This window comes from Leucopleurus acutus (genome assembly GCF_964270905.1).
Source record: "Leucopleurus acutus genome assembly, chromosome: 15".
Classification (NCBI taxonomy): domain Eukaryota; kingdom Metazoa; phylum Chordata; class Mammalia; order Artiodactyla; family Delphinidae; genus Leucopleurus; species Leucopleurus acutus.
The window spans coordinates 15,402,804-15,425,280 of record NC_139157.1 but is presented as its reverse complement, the minus strand read 5'-3'; the positions used below and the strand labels follow the sequence as shown (position 1 = coordinate 15,425,280).

The 22,477-nt window shown below is 39.3% G+C and overlaps 1 protein-coding gene across 1 annotated transcript in view; it reads left to right on the top strand.

Annotated features, from left to right (window-relative positions):
- PLEKHG1 (pleckstrin homology and RhoGEF domain containing G1) overlaps positions 1-22,477 on the top strand; it is a 223,496-nt gene that overhangs the window by 53,521 nt on the left and 147,498 nt on the right. Inside the window, exon 2 of the mRNA XM_082855515.1 lies at positions 4,831-4,889. The gene's annotated coding sequence lies outside the window, so the exon portion shown is untranslated. The remainder of the gene's footprint in view (positions 1-4,830; positions 4,890-22,477) is intronic.

The window sequence follows — 22,477 nt, the reverse complement described above, 5'->3', positions numbered from 1 at the left end:
CAAACTTTCAATTTGTAAAAATAAGTAAATAAATAAAAATGCAATATGTTCAAGATGCAATAAAGTAAAGCACAGTAAAATGAGGTATGCGTGTACTCTGGGTGGAGTGTAAATTGGTACAATTACTCTTGAAAAAAAATTGGCATTACCCAGTAAAGTTCAACATGGGTATGATGAACAACCCAGCAGTTCCAGTTCAAGTAAATACAATGTAGAAGTATGAATACAGGAGTCATGTACAGCGTTGCTTGTATAGGAAAGAAAAATGGAAACAATCTGAAGGTCTAACAGTAGAGCGTATAAATATACCATGAAGTATCCAGTGAAATTCAAAGAAATACTCTCCACCTGCACAAATAATTACACTGCGGAATGACATGGAGGAATCTCACTAACGTAATATTTATTTATTTGGTTGCAACAGGTCTTAGTTGCAGCAGGCGGGATCCTAAGTTGTGGCATGCAAACTCTTAGTTGCGGCATGCGTGTGGGATCTAGTTCCCTGACCAGGGATGGAACCCGGGTGCCCTGCATTGGGAGCGCAGAGTCTTAAGCACTGCGTCACCAGGGAAGTCCCTCACAAACATTATATAGAGTAGAAGAAAGTAAGTCACCTTGGAGCATGTATAGATCTGTTTTATAGTTCAAAAACACACAGAATTGATCAGAATGAGATTCCTCCATGTAGGCTCATTTTCATGGCCCACATGTTTGCAGAATGGCTACAACAACTCTGGCCTCTAAATCCTGTCTTGTTCGTGTCTCATAGAAGCAGGAAAAGTTCTGCTTCCTTAGTAATTTTAATAAAATACCCCAGTTAGGTCTCATTGATCCCGATTGGTGTGGCTTGGGTCACGCGCCTATCCATGCACCAATCAGAGTAATCAGGGAGATGAAATATGATGAATTGTTTAGCCTAATTGATTTCATTCAGAGCACCTGGGCTGATAGTAGGACAGAGGAGAGGGAAACGCTGGTGTGGTTGTCAGAAGGAGGGTAGATGGATGTTGGGCTTCCAAAATTATAGAGGATAGTATTCCGCCCCCTTTCAGCAGCCACATTAAGAAGGTTTGTATTTCACTAGCTACTGTTGCTTGCTTATGGTCTATGAAGGAAATGAGGCAGCTCAAAGAAGGGCAAGTGGAAGAGAGAAAGTGGTTTTTATGTCGAAGTGGGCCTAGAGTCCCAAGTTACCTGGCATTCTTAAATCAGAATGGATAGACGTGGCGCGGCCCCCCAGAATGGCAGGTGTGGGGCAGGCGCTGGACGCCGGTGTGAATACAGAGATTCCTTTTGGAGTTACATGATCAAACTGTGTATCCCCTCAAAAATACTCGCTTTGTTTTTGTCTACTTGACCATCTGTGTTACTTATTTAAGGGATACTTTCTAGATACTTAGGGCGTGAACATTGGGAAAGTTGCCATTTTTTGGTCTTATTGCTGTTGAGTACACTATAGTCTACACTGGTCTAAAATTCTGTGATTTCTGGTAGCCCTTTATGTGAGTTTTCACCCTCACTTGTTTCTTCTATGAAGTTTTATGTGTTTTACTCAAGAAATAAAGATAACAGATTTCATGCTTATGGGCAAGCTTTTGGGGCTCCTGTGTTTCAAATAGTTGACATTTTTAGGGAAAGTGTCTACGCCTTGGGTATTTGCACAGTCATTCTCATAAGTAGAAGTGTTTTTATCGAACATGACTTTAAATTGTTCCTTGTTTAAACCCTGCCAGACTGAGCCCATTAAACCTGTTTTTACCTAGTCACTCAGCATCATCATCCTCCAAAGCTAACAGGCCTTTAATTTTGTCCTGATATAAAGAGTAAAGGTGATCCCTTTTGTGACATTGATCCCATAGTTATTGTCAGAAACACTTGGCTTTTAGTTTCTCTCCTCACTCTGTTGTCTGAAATGAGAGATAAGCTTATTTTAGACACTGTAGCTAAAAAGACATGGCGACATATTGGACTTGTGTCTCCTTTTTATAAAACCAACCCTGACATTTTATTTATTTTTATTCTCAAACTCACATTAGTTGTGGTGTGCCTATAGAACTTATTTTAAACACCACCTTGCATGTACTCCTGACTGTACGTTTCACATTGTTCTTTGGCCAAAAGCAATAAAATGTGACCTGTTTTATCATGGTTCAGTGAAGTGTAATTAACATTTTCTTTCCAGAAATATAACATTGATGGCTGTTTATAACATTTCCCCAACCTTCAAGAGTGTAGTGAAGTGTTTGGGGGTATTTTTATATCAAATTCTATTTGTATTTAATGCTGTGAGTATAATCTATCAGTGCATTTTGCACTTAAGGCCGGATAATCAAATATTCTTAATGTGTTTTTTTCTAAAAATTCTATCGTGAATTTATAGAACAGCCTCTGAGATCCTCAAGTATTCACCTATAAATAAGCCTCTCTGGTTATAAAAGCCTCTTACTGTTCTCATATTCCTATAATGGTACTTCACCTTCTACAGACCAAAAATATAAATTCATTAGTTTACCTCATATTGAGTTTCCTGGCTAGATGATGCTTTTTTTTTTTCCCCTTTTCTAAAAAAGTACATTTATACTTCTCAACATTTCTCATGAGGAAACCATTGTCCTAAAGATTTCCTTAAACATTTTCTACATAGGTTCTTTGAGCATAATTTTTCTGAATATGACCTGTTTTCAGACTGTCTTTTTTTTTCATTTGTTTGTGACTGGCCTTTGCTACCACTGGACAAAAAGCATTGCTTTTTACGTATTTCAAATCATCTGATACCACCCTTACTATTTCCAACAGGGTTATTTTTAGATATTTCTCTTGAGTTTTAGGTATTCAGCCTTGCACCTGCTGATGGTGGTATTTGGTCTGTTCATTTCCTTTCACTAATACTTTGTGAACATCTTTTTATTTTATTCCTGACTTTTTAGCAAAAATGTTGTCTGTTGGTTTTAGATCTTTTTAAAAATCACAGTAGGTGATCTTTCTATTTCTAGATTCCTGAGAGGTTATCAAGTATAAGTGCTGAGTTTATCACATGCTATTTTGTCATCTTTGGAAATATGAATATGTGTTGATCTGACCTATTGATACAGCGTAAGAGATTTATTTATATAATATTTATAGAATAAGCCCAGTTTATATTGTTGTATCATTATTTTAATTTACTAGAAATCAAGAGTTCTGAGCACTTTATTTGATGTTCTTCCATCTTGTTTATCTAAGTGAAATAAACCTCTTACTTTTTTCCTTCTCTGTGTCTTATCAGGTTAGGTTGTCTGATAAGCTTCACCAAACAAACTGAAGAGTCGCGTTTGTTTTATATCCTGAAAGCTTTTTATACAGTTTGGGAATTGTCTAATCCTTGAAGTGAACCATATTTCTTAGCCTTTCGGCTTTTATATTTCTGGTTCAGTTTTAATAATTAAATACCACCTTAGAAAACTGTTTCCGTTGAGATGTTCAGATTTATTCACAAGGATCTTTTTATATGGCATTCTCAAGTTTATCATCTCTTCCATATCTGTGATATGTTCTTCTAGTAATTCGAGTTTCATGTTGGATTTTAAGACTAGATTTGCCTGAAATCTGTCTATGGGACATTTCATTCTATAATGAACCAGTGACTTTTTTTTAAATATTGAAATCAGAAATTCCTGCTTTTATTTATTTCTGCCTTTCCTATATTACCTTTACTGCTGTTTTTGAGCTTAAGTTTAAATATGCAGTTTATTGCTTTGTTCTCTCCAGTTTAAAAAAAAAACAAAACAGCTACTAGTGTCACAAGTAGAACTGCATTTCTTACTCCCCACCCAAAAGGAAATTAACTTGCTTTCACCATCTGTCCCCACTCATTTCCCCGTTTTTCATAACATGATCCAGGATTTCAGACTTAGATGAACTTAACTACTATAGTAATGTTTTTATTAGACATTTTTTCCAAAAATTTGTAAGTTTGCACCCCATTTGGACTGGTTTTAGAATAATTAGCATACTTTATTCCCTATTTACTGCTTTTAATGCTTACCAGCCGTGCCACTACGTGACTACTTCTTCACTCTTTTTATTTGGATTCATCCCTCAGCCAAGTGGAAATATTTTCAAGTAACTTTTGTTCATGAAGATACCTATCTGATACATATCTAGGCACATTTGTTTTTCCATTATATAATGTCTGTGGTTCTTTCTTTTCAAAAATAGTGACCAGAAAAAAAGCAACCCCAGATTTTACCACATCTAAGCATTACTCCCATTAGCTTCTACCTTCCCACCCCAAGTGCTTGGCAAAGATGGAAACTGAGAGGACTTATTGGCTACAGCCATAGAGAGGAGCTCAGGGATAGAGTGGCCATGGCCTTAGAAGGCGGTTCACATCCTGTGGAAGACTTGCGTTTCAGAGATAAGGATACGAGGGTTGAGACTGAGTGAAATCATCCATTCTCCTTCTGCTCCTTGGAGTTTCATCTCTCTTCCTGGTAAAGGAAATTCTTCTTGGCTCCTGGCAAGTCATCGAACTTAATTTTTAGCGCTATTGAAAGTTCAAGTCTTTTTTAGATTTTCTGAGTATTTCAAGGGAAAGGGAAAATCAGGATTGGACAGTAACTTTCTAACACCACATCCTGTAAGTTGTTTTTTAAGTTAAATTGTTATGATTATTGCTAGAGGTCTATTATAGACCAGTAGCATAGGTGACTTTTTCCTAGGAAAATTATGGTCTTTTTGCATCCAGTCTTCCTTTTGCCCCTTAAAATTGGCCCAGATTTCTCATCCATGTTCCACTGAAATCATTCTGGAAAAGTAAAAAGCAATTTATATTTTGTGTTTCTGCTACAGGTGGAGACGGATGTTAGCAGTTGGTGGGTGAAGACACTGGAAAGGCTTCAACCATTAAAGTGAGCTGTTTTCATTTTTTACCACTTGAGTATGAAACATGTTAAAAGATTAATAAATTTGTAATTTAGGTTTGTTAGGTATTTTTGTGTAGGTACCCTCTAAGAGCCAAATTTATATTGTTTTTTAACTATTTTGTAAGACAGAATAACAAATATTATAACCAGAGGGTGAAAGACAAAAGAAAATTCATATTTCAAAGTACATACATGAGGAATAAAAATGGAGTCAGGAAGCGCAAACCATAGTGTGACCCAAATTGGAATCATACCTTCCTGTTGGTGCGCTGCTGCTAATGAGTCAGTCTCTTGGTTAATATTTTAAATGCTTTTCATTGGTGAGAAAAGTTCTTCCTGTTCTTTTTAAGTTCCTCTTTTTTCTTTAAGATTTAAAATCTCAATGCAATTTTGTGGTGGTAGTACTTGAAAAACCACAGTGAACAATAAGAGGGAAAGGAAGGAGGGAGATATACCCTTTTTTTAAGGTCTAGGCAGTTATTTTATTCTGTTTCTCCTTTCCTAAGTCCTTTAATTTATCATACTCTGACCACATCATAAGCTATTTGGCAAGACTTGAAATGTTAAACTGACATTATTACTCAATTCCATATCAAATGCTTACTAGAATGGAAGGAATATGTGAGGAAACTCAGTCCTGGTAAGCACAGCATTATCCTTTTACTCATTTATACTTTCAATTCTACACCAGGTCTTTTTTTTTTAACCAAACAGTAAAATAAAAATAACATTAAAGCATAAGTGCAACAAGGGGTTAGAGTCTGCCTTTAACTAGCACAATAATCATGCTTTGTTGGAATTATGAATATTTGATACACTGCATTATTCTTGTTGAGGTACTCAGAGTTATTACAAAGACAAATGGTATTTTAATGGAGTAAAGATGTCTTTGCTTGTGTTGGAGTTCAGAGTCCATCGGTATTTTGTTAACTGGTAAAATAGTGGTTTTCTTACCGCAGATCTTCATTACTGGCAAGAAAGTCCTAGAAGTTCTTTTGTCTCATGTATGACTAGAATGCTGAGTAGCTTAAAAATCAAGAGTCTGAGGTCCAGAGCTGACTTACCCATTACACACAGTGCCTGGGGCCATGATGCTTTTAGTGGCCCATGAAAATGTTTTAATTTTAATTCTTTCCCCAAAAATAAATAGAAAAATAGTAAATATATAATAATGAACCCAGCCTGGATTATATTTTTCTTTATACCAAGGCAGTCATAAAATATAATTTTTAATATTCTTTTTTATGGAGGAAGGGGCCTCAGAGCCCAAGAAAATCGTCATGTGCCCCTACCTGGATCGCAGTCAGGCACACCCTATATATGTGACAGATTCAGTCATTTGAACGCTTTTTTTCTTTTCTTTTTTTGAAGTGGAATAATCATTTCTTTTTCAGAAGTGATTACCTTCTCTGGAAATGCGTATATAGACTTGTCTGCTCACCAGAGAGATACATGGTTCGTCTCCAAAGAAAGAAATGACATCTTGTTAGGTTAGAGAGCTGTGGTTATTCATGATGTTTTCTTAGAATAAAAGAAATATTTTCTCTCCTGAGAGACCCACTGATATTCTGTTTGCTTTGTAATATGATACACAAAATAAGGGAAGGGGAAGCGGGACTAGCTCAGGATTCTTTGGTCCCATTTTGGACACGCATTTTTGCCTGAGAAGTGTGTGTTCCATGAGAACAGTGGCGACCCCTGCTCCTTGCTGCTGTGGGCATGTGGACTTTAGCTCTTAGATCTTCCGTGGTTGCTGATCTGTGTTACTGAGTACGTGACATTTTCAATTACCATGACCGATCCGGTTTTGTTTGTTTCTGAAGCCATGATCTAGTGTTGGAGAAAATAGCTTTGTCAGTCTTCAACTGCAGTGACCAGATAAGAATATCTTATAAAAGTCACTTGTTCATTTAAAGTAAGTGTGTTGAATGTCTGATGAACTTCTTTTTCAAAATTGGTACCCACTCAAATATAAACTCCCTCAGAGCCAGGTCTTTGCATGTTTTGCTTGTTGCTATATACCCTAGAAAAAGCCAGACATAAGGGAAGCTCAAATGTTTGCTGAAAGAATGAATGAGCTAATTTCCTTCTTTAGAAAAGTCATGTTTCCCCCTCCCGAGAACTAGGGCTCCAGGCCTCTGGTTTGAGGTAACAACGGTGGAGATCGGATACTGGAAGGGCCACATCTCCAGTGCCTGGAGGGGTGGGTGACCCTTCAGTGGTCAGCCTCCATCTCGAGACTCAGTTTACCCTTTCACAAAAATAGCTGGGTTAGAAGGAGCTTCTTTACTTTTCTAGAACTTTTTTTTTTTCACCGTGCCGTGAGGCTTATTGGATCTTAGTGCCCCGACCAGGGATCAAACCCATGCCCCCTGCAGTGGAAGCTTGGAGTCCTAACCACTGGACTGCCAGGGAATTCCCTTCTAGAACTTCCTAAAACAACAACAGAAAAGGTATTCTGATGGCCTTCTCCACCTTGGTGCCCCCCTAGACTCCCCTCACCCCATGCTGTTCTCAGGCTGGTCCAGGCCACCCCACGCTCCCTCTTCCTAGCCCTCCAAAAGGAAAAAGTACCCCTGTATTTCTAAAACAATTGTTTATTTTAAATGTAAATACATATAATTAAATTGATAACCCCCCCCAAATCATGTTATACTTCTGAAGTGTTCTGAAATTGTTTGGGGTATATAAGTGAACTGCAAAACTTCTAGTTCTCAGACTAGCAAATATCTGGGCATGTACACAAAAATGTATATGGTACATCAGTATAAAATAATAATCTACCAGTTTGTTACCCACAAGCTATAGATAAGAACTGTTCTCTCCAGGGTAGTAGGCCAGTAGATGCCATTGGGTACCAGTTGATCAAATTAAGCTAGGAAAACAAGAGAATTCTAGGGAGAAGCGCTGCTCTCTCCAGCTAATTTTTGAAAAATCAGAGGAGTATAGGCCTATTTTTCACAGTTTTTGACCCCAAAGGAATTAGAATGCATTATTTTCTCTTAGTATGATGTGTGTGTGTGTGTGTGTGTGTGTTTGTGTTATTCAGCTTCAAGACTATATCTTTGATGAAAACTATTGCATATAGAATGGAAAAGAATATGAAAAAGGATGTTTATGCATATGAATAACTGAATCACTTTGCTGTACAGCAGATATTCACACAGCATTGTCAATCAATTATACATTAATAAAATAATTTTTTAAAAAGACTGCATCTTTGAAATACCACCAAAAAGATATGTGTGTACCCATACTCATATAAACATATTTTTTTCCTGAATAAACTTTCCCATACATTTTATTCTTGGTGTCTTTTTGTCCAGGGTTTCACCTGCCCCGGTTCTTTGAGGAAAGTGCATCAGGGGTGGAGTTTAGGAGCACACAGCCTAGAGCTGCCCGAGTATCTGAGAGATGCCACTTAAATGTTCCAAGGTACACACCAGGCACTGGGGTGCTCGGGGCACCCTTTACAGTTCTTGCTAGCATTTTCTGACCCCTACCATGTGGTCATGCTCTTCTCTGGAGGGAATAAACATCACTCTGGCATCGTCCATCCCTAGCTGAGGACTCTCACGGCCCTTTCATGAGCAATTGCAGGAGGCCCACATGCTCTGTGGTACCTCAAAAGTCTTGAAGCTGAAGGCTTTGTGGGGTTGCAATACTGTGGCTTATTACCCTTAAGACTTACAGACAATGCAATGAAGGATGCTCAGTGAGGAATCAACACTGCCCAGCCCTTTACATATCCTGTAAGTGACCTTGCCACTGTGTTCCAGGAAGTGTTTTACTTAAGGCTGATAGATTTATTGGAAGGCAGCTAATAGAAGAGTTATCGGTGGCTACAGCATAAATGATTGACATTGTGAATAAATAACTAATTATATTGCACTAGACATTGCTAATAATATACCCATCTGGTGCAATTCTCGGCACTAAGCTAGAGGACAGGGACTTAATGCAGTGGGATCTTTAAAAAGTCACTGAGATGCTTTCCATCAGTTTTCTTCCATTGCAAAATCCCTTGATTATCTCTTAACATGGAGCCGTCATGAAAATAATTTTTAAAGGATAATCGAAAATTAAAAGTGTTATAATAACTAAATATAGTGGTTACAAAAATATAGCACAAAATTACACGTTCAGAAAGACGTACAGATTTGGCTTTCTGAGTATGGGCACCTCTCCTTTTGGGCTTCCCTGGTGGCTCAGTGGTTGAGAGTCCGCCTGCCGATGCAGGGGACACGGGTTCGTGCCCCGGTCCGGGAGGATCCCACATGCCACGGAGCGGCTGGGCCCCGTGAGCCATGGCCACTGAGCCTGCACGTCCGGAGCCTGTGCTCCGCAGCGGGAGAGGCCACAACAGTGAGAGGCCCGCGTACCACACACACACAAAAAAAGTCTCCTTTTAAAGAGTTCCGGAGATGGGTTGCATAACAGTGTGAATGTACTTAACACTACGGAACTGTACGCTTAAAAATATATGTATTTTACCACAATTAAAATTAAAAAAAAATTTTTTTAATATCTTCTGGAAATTTGCATACCTTAAGCTGGTATAAAGACTAGACACCGTTTGGTGGGGGGGAGGGGTGAAGGAGGAAAACTTCTTCATTGTAGATCCTTCATTGTATCTGGGAAAGGTATGAGGGGAAGTCCCCAACCATTTTTGAGAGAAAAAGGACATAAGTTTAAAAAAAGAAAAAAAAGGTACTTGTTTTCTCATGAAGGGATGACCTTTGGAATAAGGAACCAGTTCCCATTCCTGGCATTGAGTATAAGAGGATTCTCAGGACAGTACGTTCTCAATTTTGTGGAATTATGGTAATAGGTTTCTGTCAAAAACAAGGACGGGGAGGGGGGCTTCATGGTCAAATAAGTTTGGGATTTAAGCAAGGTTAATGATTACTTTTTCTGCAGAGCCTTTACCATGCTGCCCCGAACTGTACGTCTTCAACAAGGAAGTGTTACAGGCAAGGTTCTCAGACTTATTGAAATGGAATTCCTCCTCCCTCCCCAAAGCCCCCTTCCCCACCTGCTAGTTTTTTGACCTATTACTGTGCTGCTCTGTGGAAGATGGCTTGGTAAATGCCAATGTAATATGGAAAGAGGAAGTGACCAGCACAAACACAGAAATGGGTTATAGGAAGAAATATAGACGAATTGAAGCCCTAATTGTGACGTGTCTCGGTAGAGGAACCGAAGAGGACATTTGGAGGATAAAACTCTATACAGTGACTCCAAGAGCTCCATCTGGATAACCAGTAATGGAACCAGCCCTGAGTTTGATGGTGAGGGATTCCCTCCCATTTTGCTCTCCCCTCAGACTGACCTGTATGTTCCATGCATGCAGCTTGTGAAGCATCTAGAAGCATTCGGCTAAGCCACTGGCAAAGGGATCAGGGATCAGCAAAGGGTGACGTTCAGTGTTCTGAAATCCTACTGTGGAAGAAAGTTTCCTTAAACCTTTTTCTATTAAACTGCCTCCAACTTAATAACATTTGACAGATTCTGAGGGACTCCTTATTGGAAAGAAGTAGCATAAAATTATTTAGCATAGGTTGTTATTGATACATCATGAAAAGTGATCTGTTTTAGAATGATCATTTTGTAAATGAATGTCTGCTTTGTGTAAAGCAGTAAGTATTGTGAGGGATGCAAAGGCAAGAAGACAAGGCTTCTGTCCTTGGAAAGGTTGTAAAGTATGCCAGAGAAGGTAAAACACATCTAACAAGTAACCTTTCTGTGAAGCAGTATGTGATAAAAAAAAAAAAAAAAAGTGGTAACAGAAACTTAGAGTACCAAAGGACCTAGAAATATGATCCAAAGAGATGTACTTCCCATATAAATTATTCACTTGTGAATGTCCCATGTCTTGAAAATAATGCTTATTTTCTGTTGGGTACAAAGTTATCAATTAAATCAAAATCATTTAACTGTTATTCAGATTATCAGTATCCTTACTTAACTTTTGCTCTATTTGACCTGTCATTTTCTGAGGGAGCGGTTTTGGAACTTAATTGTGTTGAGTGGATTGTTAATTTTTTCTTTTAGTTCTATCAGTTTTTCCTTTGTATATTTCAGAGCTGTACTTTAGATACACAGAGGTTAATAAGTTATTCACTTGTTATGTAGCTAGGTGCAAGATAATTGTTGTGTTTTGGAAACCAGATAGAATATCCAATCCCCATGAAGTATGGGCTCGCAGAGGGTTTTTGAAGGTCTCATGTTTTTAACATCTGCCGCTGATGATGAACCTTGGCTAGACCTGCCCAGGGCTTGCAAAGGGACCATCTAATAGACACGGAAAGGCCGTCACTTAAAATGTCAGAAGAACCAGATGAGTCCAGTGGTGCCAGATCTGCTTTTGGCAGCTGTAGATAATGAATCTAGTGTCTGGAACGGACAGTTAGTTGTAATATCTGAGAAACTTGTAGAAGCACTGGACCAGATACACCAAGCTTAGGAAGTCCGTACAACAGAATTATCCACCATAGCTTTAGGTAAGCAAGGCCTGTATTCATGTTGACTGAATAAAGCTGACATCCCCTCCGCCCCTTTCTTGGCCCCTTGCTTCCTGTCTCATTTCAGATCCCAACTATTGCTGTTTCAGCTGCATTTTCCAAGGTATGCATAATTTTAAAATCTGTGTTTTATTGCCTTACACCATCATGACTTTCCTATGCCATAAGGAAAGCCTGTTCTGGAGAGGCAGATTACATTTGTGATAAAGGCTTTCTAGAGTTAAGTCAGGTATTAAAGCAATCATTGTGTTTTAAATTGAAAGACGGGAGTTGCAATTGATCTTAAGTCCTGTATTAAGTAGAGTATTTTCTTTTAATATTCTTTGTCTTAAAAAATGTGGCATTGGATTTCTTAAAATGTTGTAACTTCATATATATTCCTTTGATTTCTAAAGCATAGTCATTCAAAGATAAACAGAGTTTAGCAATTTCACAAGTCCTCATAAATGGAATATTATAGCAACCAGGCTCTTAGGCAAATGATCACCAAATCCTTTTTTTTTTTCTGGTCTCTCTTTTGTTTCTAAACTCTCCGTCTCATTTCTAACTCTTTTCTGAGTGTTTTCAGTTGGGGATCTCCCAGTTACCTCTAAGGCCACTTATTCCTAAAACTACCTTTTAACTCCTATTTGAGGAAAATAAAGATACTTTTGTACAGGCTTATCATTTCAAGTGCACATTTGACATCTTTCTCCCTTCCTCCCCCACCCCCCACCTCCATCCCTGATACCTAATTTGTCACTAGATCTCCCTAAATTTACTTTCCTATCTGTCTCAGCCCTTCTTTTCCATTTCCACAGACTTCAGAGAAGAGAAAGGTGAATATCTGAATGTTTGCCACATGCTACACATTATATGCTTTTTCTTATTTCATCCTTTTAGCTTTGTGCAGTTATCATCATGAATTGGGCTTCAAGGTTAGGAGACTGAAATTCTCAGAAATTTAAGTCATTGCCCGAAGTCTCACAACCAGTAGTTTTAAGAAACAGGATGAGTTATAAATACCCAAGTCCAAGTCCAAGTCCACCATCTTCTTTGCTGCCCTGGAATGTGGGATACCGCCTGCAGCTCAGCCATGCCACGTACCTCTGCGGTACCACATCGGGGCAGAAGAACCAGATTCTCTTTCTCTCTGGTTTTTCCAAATTCGTGAACCTCCAGTTCCTGCTGCCCACCAGCCTGGTCCACCCACAGGGCTGGGTTAACTATGCCAGGTGTCTAGTCTAAAATTCACAGGGATACATTGTTGCTTGCTCCATAAGCTCTGGCCTATTTTTGCTCTTCATCTTGAAGTCAACTGTTCTAGAAAAGTCTATTTTTTGCCACCCAGAACTGTCTCCACTCCTTGGAGTTGTCATGAGGGAAACACCGTGGGTTCTGGGGTCAGTTGGCCCTGGGCGGCTCATCTCCTTCCTGGGAGGCCTCAGGCACGTTTTCTGCCATCCTCAGCTATAAAGTCATGACGATAAACTCACTACAGTCTAGCTTTGGGTCCAGAGAGTGCATGTACAATGCCAGCTGTGGTGAGAGCCTGGCAGGCTCTCAAATGGAGCTGGAGGGTGATCGCAGTAATACTATTATCGAGACCTTATCTATCCTCTTAAACTCAGTTCAGGGTCCTCCTCCTTCATAAATGACTCCAGCCTGATTCTATCTGCTTCCTCGTATATAAGTTAGCTTCAGAACAATTCTTTTAGCAATTTTAATTTTGTAGTGCCTCTTGACACTGCTTTGTGGTCTTAAAAATCCTTCTTGAGTGTTGTTAATTCCTGCTCTAATGGACTAAAAGTTCAAAGGCAGGACTAGGTCTTATGCATATGATCTATAGCCTGGTGCCTGATATGTAACTATTCACAGACTCTTTGGATTCAAACTTAAGAAGGTTCACATATATTCAGATGGAATCAGTAGCCTGCGTGTTGGTTTTAAGTACAGAGGGTTCCCAGGTAAATGTCTTCATGTAGCATGATTAGCCCAAATTTCTTTGTTCGTAGTTCTGAATGTGAAGAATATCGCAGAGTAAACTTTGAAACTCCAGGAAATCTTACTATCCAGTATTTCTCACAAAACTGCCTTTTAAGCCCTGGGCAATCTTAAAACATGGCTGTATATACACTCATGTTTTATTTTCTTGAGGTACCTCCAAGATAGGAAATATTCTAATTGTCTTCATAACTATTATTTTCTAGGCCTAAATTTTTTTCTTGGGCAGATTTTCATTTTTCTTCTTTGCCTCTTCAGTCCAGGTAACTTTTTCTCCCCTCCCCTCCTGGCCAGGTTTTCCGCTGGGACAGTCTGGTGGGGAGGATGTTGCTATAAAAAAATAAGCCTGAGGAAGAGTCAGAGAAGAGATCATTTAGAGATAAAAATGTGGTGGCACTTTTAAACTGAAGGGACCGTTTTGTTCATGATGGGTCTTCTATTTTTATTTTATTATTATTTTTTTAATTAAAAAAATCTATTTGAAAGACACAGAAGAAAATAAACAAGATAATTCACAAGCTGGGAGAAAATATAATATACATATATGATAAAAATATATAAAGAGGGCTTCCCTGGTGGCGCAGTGGTTGAGAGTCCGCCTGCCGATGCAGGGGACACGGGTTTGTGCCGCGGTCCGGGAAGATCCCACATGCCGCGAAGCGGCTGGGCCCGTGAGCCATGGCCGCTGGGCCTGCACATCCGGAACCTGTGCTCCGCAACGGGAGAGGCCACAACAGTGCGAGGCCTGCGTACCACAAACAACAACAACAACAACAACAACAAAAAAAAAATATATATATATATAAAGAACTCTAAAAACGCAATAATAACAAAACATCATTAAAAATTAATAAAAGATTTGAACAGATACTTCACTAAAAATGAGATACAGTTGGCAAATAAGCAAATGAAAGATGATCAACATCATCATTTATTAGGGAAATTCTTATTAAAATCACAATTAGATCCCAGTTATTTGAATGCTGGTGTGGATACAGGGCATTGTACACTGCTGGCGAAAATGCAAAATGGTTCAGCCATTTTGGAAAACACTTTAGTAGTTTCTTATTAAGTTTAATATAAACTACCATACAACTCATCAATCTCTCAGATATTTACTCAAGTGAAATGAAGATATAAATCCATACAAAAACCTGTATGTGGATGTTTAGAGTAGATGTACTTATTAACAATTGCCAAAAAAGTGGAAAAAACGAAAGAAAACAAATATTCATCAGCTGGTGGGGGCTTCCCTGATGGCGCAGTGGTTGAGAGTCCGCCTGCCGATGCAGGGGACACGGGTTTGTGCCCCGGTCTGGGAAGATCCCACATGCCGCAGAGCGGCTGGGCCTGTGAGCCATGGCCACTGGGCCTGCGCGTCCGGAGCCTGTGCTCTGCAACGGGAGAGGCCACAACAATGACAGGCCTGAAAAGATCACCAAATGGCCTCTATGTGTTAAATTGCACGTTCTCATCAGGCTGAAAATTTGCTTCCTTTGAGGCAAAAAAAAAAAAAAAAAAAAATCATCAGCTGGTGAATGGATAAACAAACTATGCTACATTTGCTCAATGGAACACCGCTCAGCAATAGAAAGCAACGAAATACAGGTATTTTTGGCAACATACATGAATCTCAAAGGCACTAGACTAAGTAAAAGAAGCCAGATTCATATACAGACTACATATTGTATGATTATATTTATATTACATTATCACAAAGGCAAAACTACAGGGATAGAGAACAGCATTACCAGGGGATGGGGCCAAGGATAGGGAATTGACTATGAAAGGGAACATGGGAACTCTTTGGTGTGATGGGAAACTTCTATATCTTGATAACTTGACAGTAAAGGAGGTTACAAAATTGTATGCCTTGTCAAAATACACAGAAAGGCACAGCTAACATGGTGGATTTTGTTGTATACAAATTGTACTTAAATAAAATTGGCTAAAAAGTAATCTGTGAGTGGAATGAGATTGAGTGGGGAAAGTTATGAAACAAGGTTGGCCATCAGTTGATCGTTGTGGAAGGTAGATGAAAGGATGCATCATTATTCTGCTCTGTCTACATTTATATGTTTATATATATAGTTTTTTAAATAAAATCTGCAAATACAGTTTAGTCTTAAGGAACTGTGTTTTAAATTAATGATAAAAATAACAGGGAAGTACAGTCCAAGTCAATTTACTGAAAATAGTTAATGACAAATAAAGAATTACCATTAAGAATTATAGGTAGATATAAGTTGTAATGATGGGTCTTTTAGCTTTATTTAATCACCCCGTATTCAGAGCCAGTTTTTAAAACTTCATACTTTATCATTTTAACTGGAGGTTTGGGGACCCTCTCTTTCAACAACATAAGTATTGGCAAAATAATCATTTGAAACACGTTGTAGCCAAGTTTCACCTGCCAAGGTGTGTGTTCCATCCTAAATTCACATTTAAATGCATTTGCAAAGTCTATCTCTAAACAAAATGCAGATTACTAATTTTGGCAATATTTTGCCTATATGGAGAAGTTATTTGTTAAAATGTTTACTTAAGAAAAAAAAGTCTCCTTTGTCTTCAGGCTTAAAGTTGTGAAATTGAACTGCGTGAGAGCCTTTGGAAGAACCCTTCCCAGGGGAATGGCCTTCTTCCTTCTTGGGGTCAAGGTGAGGGGGTGAAGAGTTGGGAACCACATCCCCCAGCTGTGGAACACCCGGCTCGGTGCATTAATTCTCTGCTCTGTGCCCACCTCTCCCTTGTCCATCCAGGAGGCAATGCTAGATAAAACCCCAGAAGGTGTAGAGGCGCCGGCTGACTCAGCACGCACCACCACTGGGGTCTGGGAAGATCTCTCTCTTAGGAAAAGGAACTTTGCAAAGAAAAATTTCAAAACTTCAAAAATTTTCAAGAATATTTGAACATTCAAGACTAGGATTCTGTAGGGAAAGACTGGGACGTAATAAGGGTTCCGTCAGTAACACCATGAGTATACACAGCATATGTTACACGCAGGCAATCTTCAATTTAAGCCAGGGTTGTTTTCCAAAAGTTCATTTGAAAAATATTTTGGAGTGTGTTTTTTCCTCATTAGATATAAAGCTATGTGTGGGAAGTCCTCTGGCAAACAGAGCCTGTTTAACCCATACTGTACCTGGAAAGCAGTTCAGGGCATTTTGGTGGCCAGTTGCCAATACTAATATTCTTCCCCACTGTTCATATAAACAATTGCGATTCCAATATTTGTAGAACTTCTCACAACTAGAAAATGTGGCATAAACATTTTTATGAGGCCGTGTGTCTTGATATCAGAGTGTAGAGAGACACATATTAGCTATAAAACTGTAAGTCGTACAGACGTGAGTAATCGTGTATAAGAATGATTCAGGAGAGCTTCGGCAACATATCAAAGCAATAATAGAAGCACATTACAATTATATAGCACTTTCAAGTTTGATATATTTATAATTTATGCCAGTTTGAATTTTGAAACTCTAATACCCAGGCATTCTTATTTACTTTGTGCAAGAGCTTAGGGGGAATGCTTTGAAATGAAAAGTAAGATGGGGCCTGGTATCCTGAGAGGAGAATGAGGAGAATGTAAGAATGATGCCCTGTGTGGACCTCTTAGGGAGAGGAGGGAGGAGTAAGTAATTCAGAAGTGTGAGCCAGGGACTTCCCTGGCGGTCCAGTGGTTAAGGCTCCACGCTTCCACTGCAGGGGGCGCAGGTTCAATCCCTGGTCAGGGAACTAATGTCTTGCGTGCCGCAGGGTGCGGCCAAAAAAAAAAAAAGAAGAAGAAGAAGAGTGGGCTGTAGAAAGGAGGAACATGCAGATCATGATAGCCCTCCTCCCTCATAAATCCCAAAGTGAGAATTGGCTGGTTATGGTAATAGTAGGTTGAAGGAGAGAAGAAGGGGGAGGGTAAGGAAATCTTTGCCTTTCAAGTCGCCATCTTCCCAATCAGGGTTACGCCCTGGTCTCTGAGACATATTCTTCCATAAAAACACTGATAACCTATGGTTAGATCCCACATTTGAGAATCATTATGGGTTAAAAAGCTTTTACAGGCAAAGCAGCTGGGAACCCTCTATACCAATAGAACCTGGAACACATTTTCCTGTAGAAATAAACAAGCATTTACCAGGAGTCTTTTGGAATGTGCTCCATTTTTAAATTGGCTCTGCCTGTGTGTGGAGAGTTGAGTGAGCCTGAGAAGCAAATAGTAAAGTGCTGGATTCTCACGGGGGATGTAGGGTTTTTGCCTTTGGAACTCAATGAACTCTTGTACCTCTTTGTATATCTAGAGACCAGTCTCAACTGTGTGTTTCTTAGACACAAAATAAAATTTCTAAGTTTTCCACATTTATGATTTTTATGAACATGAGCTTTCCTATCTGAGAAACTTTAAACACTTATGAAAATAAGTATAATGCTCATGGGGTCACTTTAGAAGACAAAAACCAGATGGTAAGAGGTTCGTTGACATGACCGGCTGACCTGCTATGAGATATTGAACACTTAAATTTATTTTTCTTCCTCCATGATCGTTCTTCTGAATATCTTGAAAGACATCCAAGAAAACTTTTTCTTCTAATTATTTCCAACTACTTCTTGGAAGTTCATTCGGACTTACAATTAAACAAATCATCTATGCTTTGGGAGCACCAATTTAAACATCCAATGTTTGTATTTATATAGAGAAAGAAGGTTAATTCTCTCTCCCCACCACCAGGTTTTAGCCTAAAAGGCAAATTATTTAGTTTTGCTCCCTCTTGTATACCGAGCAGTTGCTCCGTAAATGGGTTAAATAATATGGTATCTTGATTCAGGAGAACGTGGTTCCCAAATGAACCATTTAGAGAAAATAGGATGTGACTGTGAGTAGGAGGGACAAGGGGGTGGATGCCTCAGCAAAACAAGCTGTTGTGAAGGGAGAAGTGGAAAGTAGATGCTGGGTAAGCAACCGAAAATGCCCATGAAATTGAGGCAATTATACTTAATTGTTGCAGTTTTATTTCTAAATAAAACATAGTTCTGAGTATAATCTTTCCATCCCTGGCTCTTATCCCTACATACTATTGCAGACCGCACTTCTACAGAGTTCCTCAAGTTATTTCTTGGCACCTTGGAGGGAGGGGAGCACATCTCATATTATGAACAGCTGTGGTCTTGTCTTCATCTTCTGATCTAAGTTGCTGAGCTCTCCATGACTGGAAGTGCCTGACATCCAACCAACGCTGCCATCCGGAATCACTCACGCACAGAGCCCACCCGAGGCCAGTTGGTGCTTTGCTCTTTGGAGCATGTGCCGGAGTCATAGTATATTGTGTGCAGAATTGGGGCAGATGCTTCTAAATACCTGCTGGAGTTTTAAGTGAAAATTACTCTGTTAAAAAATACTTTCTGCTCTCTATTCCTCTACCTTTAGAACTCAGACATAAACTATAGATACAGGGCCTGAGGAAAGTAGTCCAATAATTGAAGGATGGCTTCCAGGCTTCTGCCTTGGACAGCTGAGTGGGGCTATGGTATAACCAGGAGGACAGGCTTCTTGTGGTATTTAGCATCCAAGTTACATAGATCAATGTAGGCAATTCTGTTACCTATTTATCCTTTATAATGCTGTATCTACAGGAAAATGAGTCCTCCTTCCACCCTGGCAGCACTCTGGATAAAAGAGGCAAGTTATGTAAACATAATGCAGACATATAATGTGGACAATGTATTAAGAGGGCCAGATGTTCCACTTTCTGCAGTCTGATAGAGTTGTAGTTGTCTAAAGTAAGGCAATATATTCAGATTGGAATATTGCCAAGAGTAAAAAGTTTAAGAACAAGGGTAAACTTGGCCTTCCTCTCAACAAGCTGAGGTCACCACAGGATAACACTGGCTTTCCCCTTCAAGGGCTTCTTTTGTCTGGCTCTGTCCAGCAGAATCTCGTGTTAGTTGTCCATCCCATACCCCCTCTGCTCTGTTGGTCCATTTGCTGCTGACCTAACATCTGTTTGTCATCTTGCCTATTCCGGAAATGCCCTTCTTCTCTGCTTGGGGTAGAATTCTACCCTCCAGATAACCAGTACGCCTAGTGTCTCCACCCATCTCTGTGCTCACCTCAGCCATACCTAGGTGTTAATTTTAGACACCAAAAAGATCTAGTCCTAAATACCTCACGTTGCTTATGAGGAAACTGAGGCACAGAGAAAGTTGGCATCACCACCAAATTTGTGCGGCAAGTTTGTGCCGGAGACTGAACTAGAAGCAAGGTGTCTTGTCTTCTAGCCCAGTATACCAACTGCATTTATAAAATTCTTTAGTTTTTCCACAAAGGGGGTATGTATATAGATACACACACACATATTGTTTTTAACTGATGAGCAATAAGAAAGATGGACTTTTAAAAATTGATTTGCTGTATTAGTCTGTTTAGAGCTGGGAATGCCAACCATTCAAATCTTACAACATGAAAATTGGGCCTGTTCAAACATATATTAGGGCTGGGTTTGTATCACCTGTGGTCACCTAACTACTAAGATTTCAAGTTTCTAGCATCCCAACATCAGACTTTCAAAATCTTGAATGGCTGTAGACATGACTTTCAAAAAGGATTTTCACCCATCGACTTTATGGATACCTAGTCTTTGAAGCCTAAGAAGGCTACTTGTTTCTATTATCTGTTCAGTCAAGTCTTTGTGTTTTCAGCAAACTTATAAGAGACAGCAATATGTTGTCTTATTGCAGCACTAAAATGGGGTTTGGGCAGAGGAGACTTCTTGTAACACAATCTAACATTGTAAAGTATCTTGGGAAAGAGTAGTTTGAAGCACAGTTTCCAGCAACAACCTCCCACAGTATCATTAATTTTCCTTGCTCATAGCAGTCTAGTTTTTCCTATTTGCAACAGATGTGTCTAAACAATATGTTTTATTAACTCAAACAGAAATATTTTCCTGCATTAAAATGACCCTAAGATCACATTGTTTTCTTTTGTGTGAGGAGCGTATGCTGCTTGGGAACATTCAGAGAAACCGAATTCAGATGTATGGAATGATAGGATTCACATGTATGGAAACATAGGAAGTGGTGAGAAGCAGAATTGACCCTCCTTTAGAGCTCAAGGTGATATCAAATCCACCAACAATAACAAGTAAAAATACTATGTATTGTTGTCGAGTGCTACCTGTCCCTTGAAAAGATTTCTCTATCAGCAGATATTAAAAGGTTTCAAGACCTCTTGTCTATTTTTGAGATGTGTGTCTAAAGAGACATAAAGAGCAGAAGTATTTGAAGATTGACTTGTATACAAGAGTGGCTAAAATACTTGTATACAAATAGGTCCTTCCAGGAATATGAAAGGGAAGATGGATTCTGAAAGCGTACTTGCTGTTATTTTCAGCTGGCTGTTGTCAGGTGTGAGAGTTTTTCTATGCATCGGGAAAGGCTCCCTGTGCCCGCGTACTGCTGTGTCCTGGTGCTTCTGCAAGGACTGAACGTGCACCTCACTGCTATCTGTACCTGCCAAGAAAGGACGTAAAGCATTGGCTGCCCTTCCTGTAACTTTTCTGAGAACAAAATAAAAAAGTATCATGGGAGCATTAAACACCAGGACACCTTCTAGACAAAGTGCAAAATGATTTGGTTCTTTACGGCTCCCTCAACTATTTTTCAACTCCCAGCAGTCGAGTTCCAAAGAAGAAATTATGGTTTTCTCTGAGAGCCAGAAGTTCCCTTTATACATTTCTGGGTTAGGGGGGTGATATTTTGAGTTCTTCTACAATAAAATTGAACAGTCCATTTGAGCAGTTGTACCTGTATTGAGCATAGTTTCTATTTCGGGATTGTTGGAGGCAGTTGTTGAGTGCTGACCTCTTCTTTGATCCGTTGGGACTCACTGGTTTCCACGGAGTCTTGCTGGCTCTCATGACCAAGTGAGAGCTCGGCATTCTTGTCAGCTGGGGTGCAGTGTTCCCAATCAGGTCTGACCTGAAACACTCGGACAAAGGACTTTAAAATCAGAATGCTTTATGTGTCATCCGGAAAATATGTTGATTATTTTGGGAGAAGAGTGCAGTAGAGGTTTAAAACCTTGTGTTTCTTTCATTTACTTAAATTTTGATTCATTTCTGGAAAACTGTTTTAGTCTTCTGATGCTACAAAATCCATAGTTTCTCCAGTCCTCCTGTTCTGTACAAAGTAACGCAAAGCATAATGTCTTAATTGACCTTAAATGTAAGTAAAAGGAGAGCCACGTTACTGTGACCAATATATTTTATGCATCTGGCAGTAATCTTTTTATTTTATGGCAGTGATGACTCAAAGCAGTTGTTGATCCTAATTTACTTTTAAACATTTTAACTTAAGCCTTCTTCTCAGGGCTTCTCTGTTCCTCCCCCACCTAGTATTGTCGGATGGCTAAAATAAGATCACCGCAAGTACCGACGTTCTTTTTTCTAAGTCAAACATTTGCACGGCTACACTGTGGATTCAGGAGAGACAAAGGGAGGTCCCTGACTTAGAGCTAGCCCTCAAGTAGAGGCGGGCGGGCATCCGTAAGGCTCATAATTGTAGAGAGCTGGGATGTGTCTGTATTGTACAAAATGAGTAGGAGCGAAGAGGAAGAAAATATGACTTTGGCCTGGGCAGGTGAGGGCTGAAGAGGCATCTGAGATGGTATTTGTGTTCCTACAGAGGGCATTCTCTGACCTACTTTGATGCCTGACTCCCTTGTAATTACTTCTGCTCGAATCCACAAGGCTTCACTCTAAGGGGAGAATTAACTCTTTAGCTAACATGGAAAATCATGAGATGTTCTTTGGGGGAAATTTTTACCTAAATTACTTTCAATACTTGACTTGATGTCAGAGTGACTTGAACTATTCATTTAGATCCTTTGGCAGTAGGAATTGTAAAGAATGATTCTTACACTCAGTCAGGTTCTTACCAAAGGTGTTCTTCATGTTGACATAACGCTAACCCAGATTTTGACCTTGAAATGTATTTCTCATTTCCTTTTGAAGCCATTCCTGAGATTACTAAGGGATTTTTGTATTGAAGGAAAGACGTGGCTTTATTAATTTT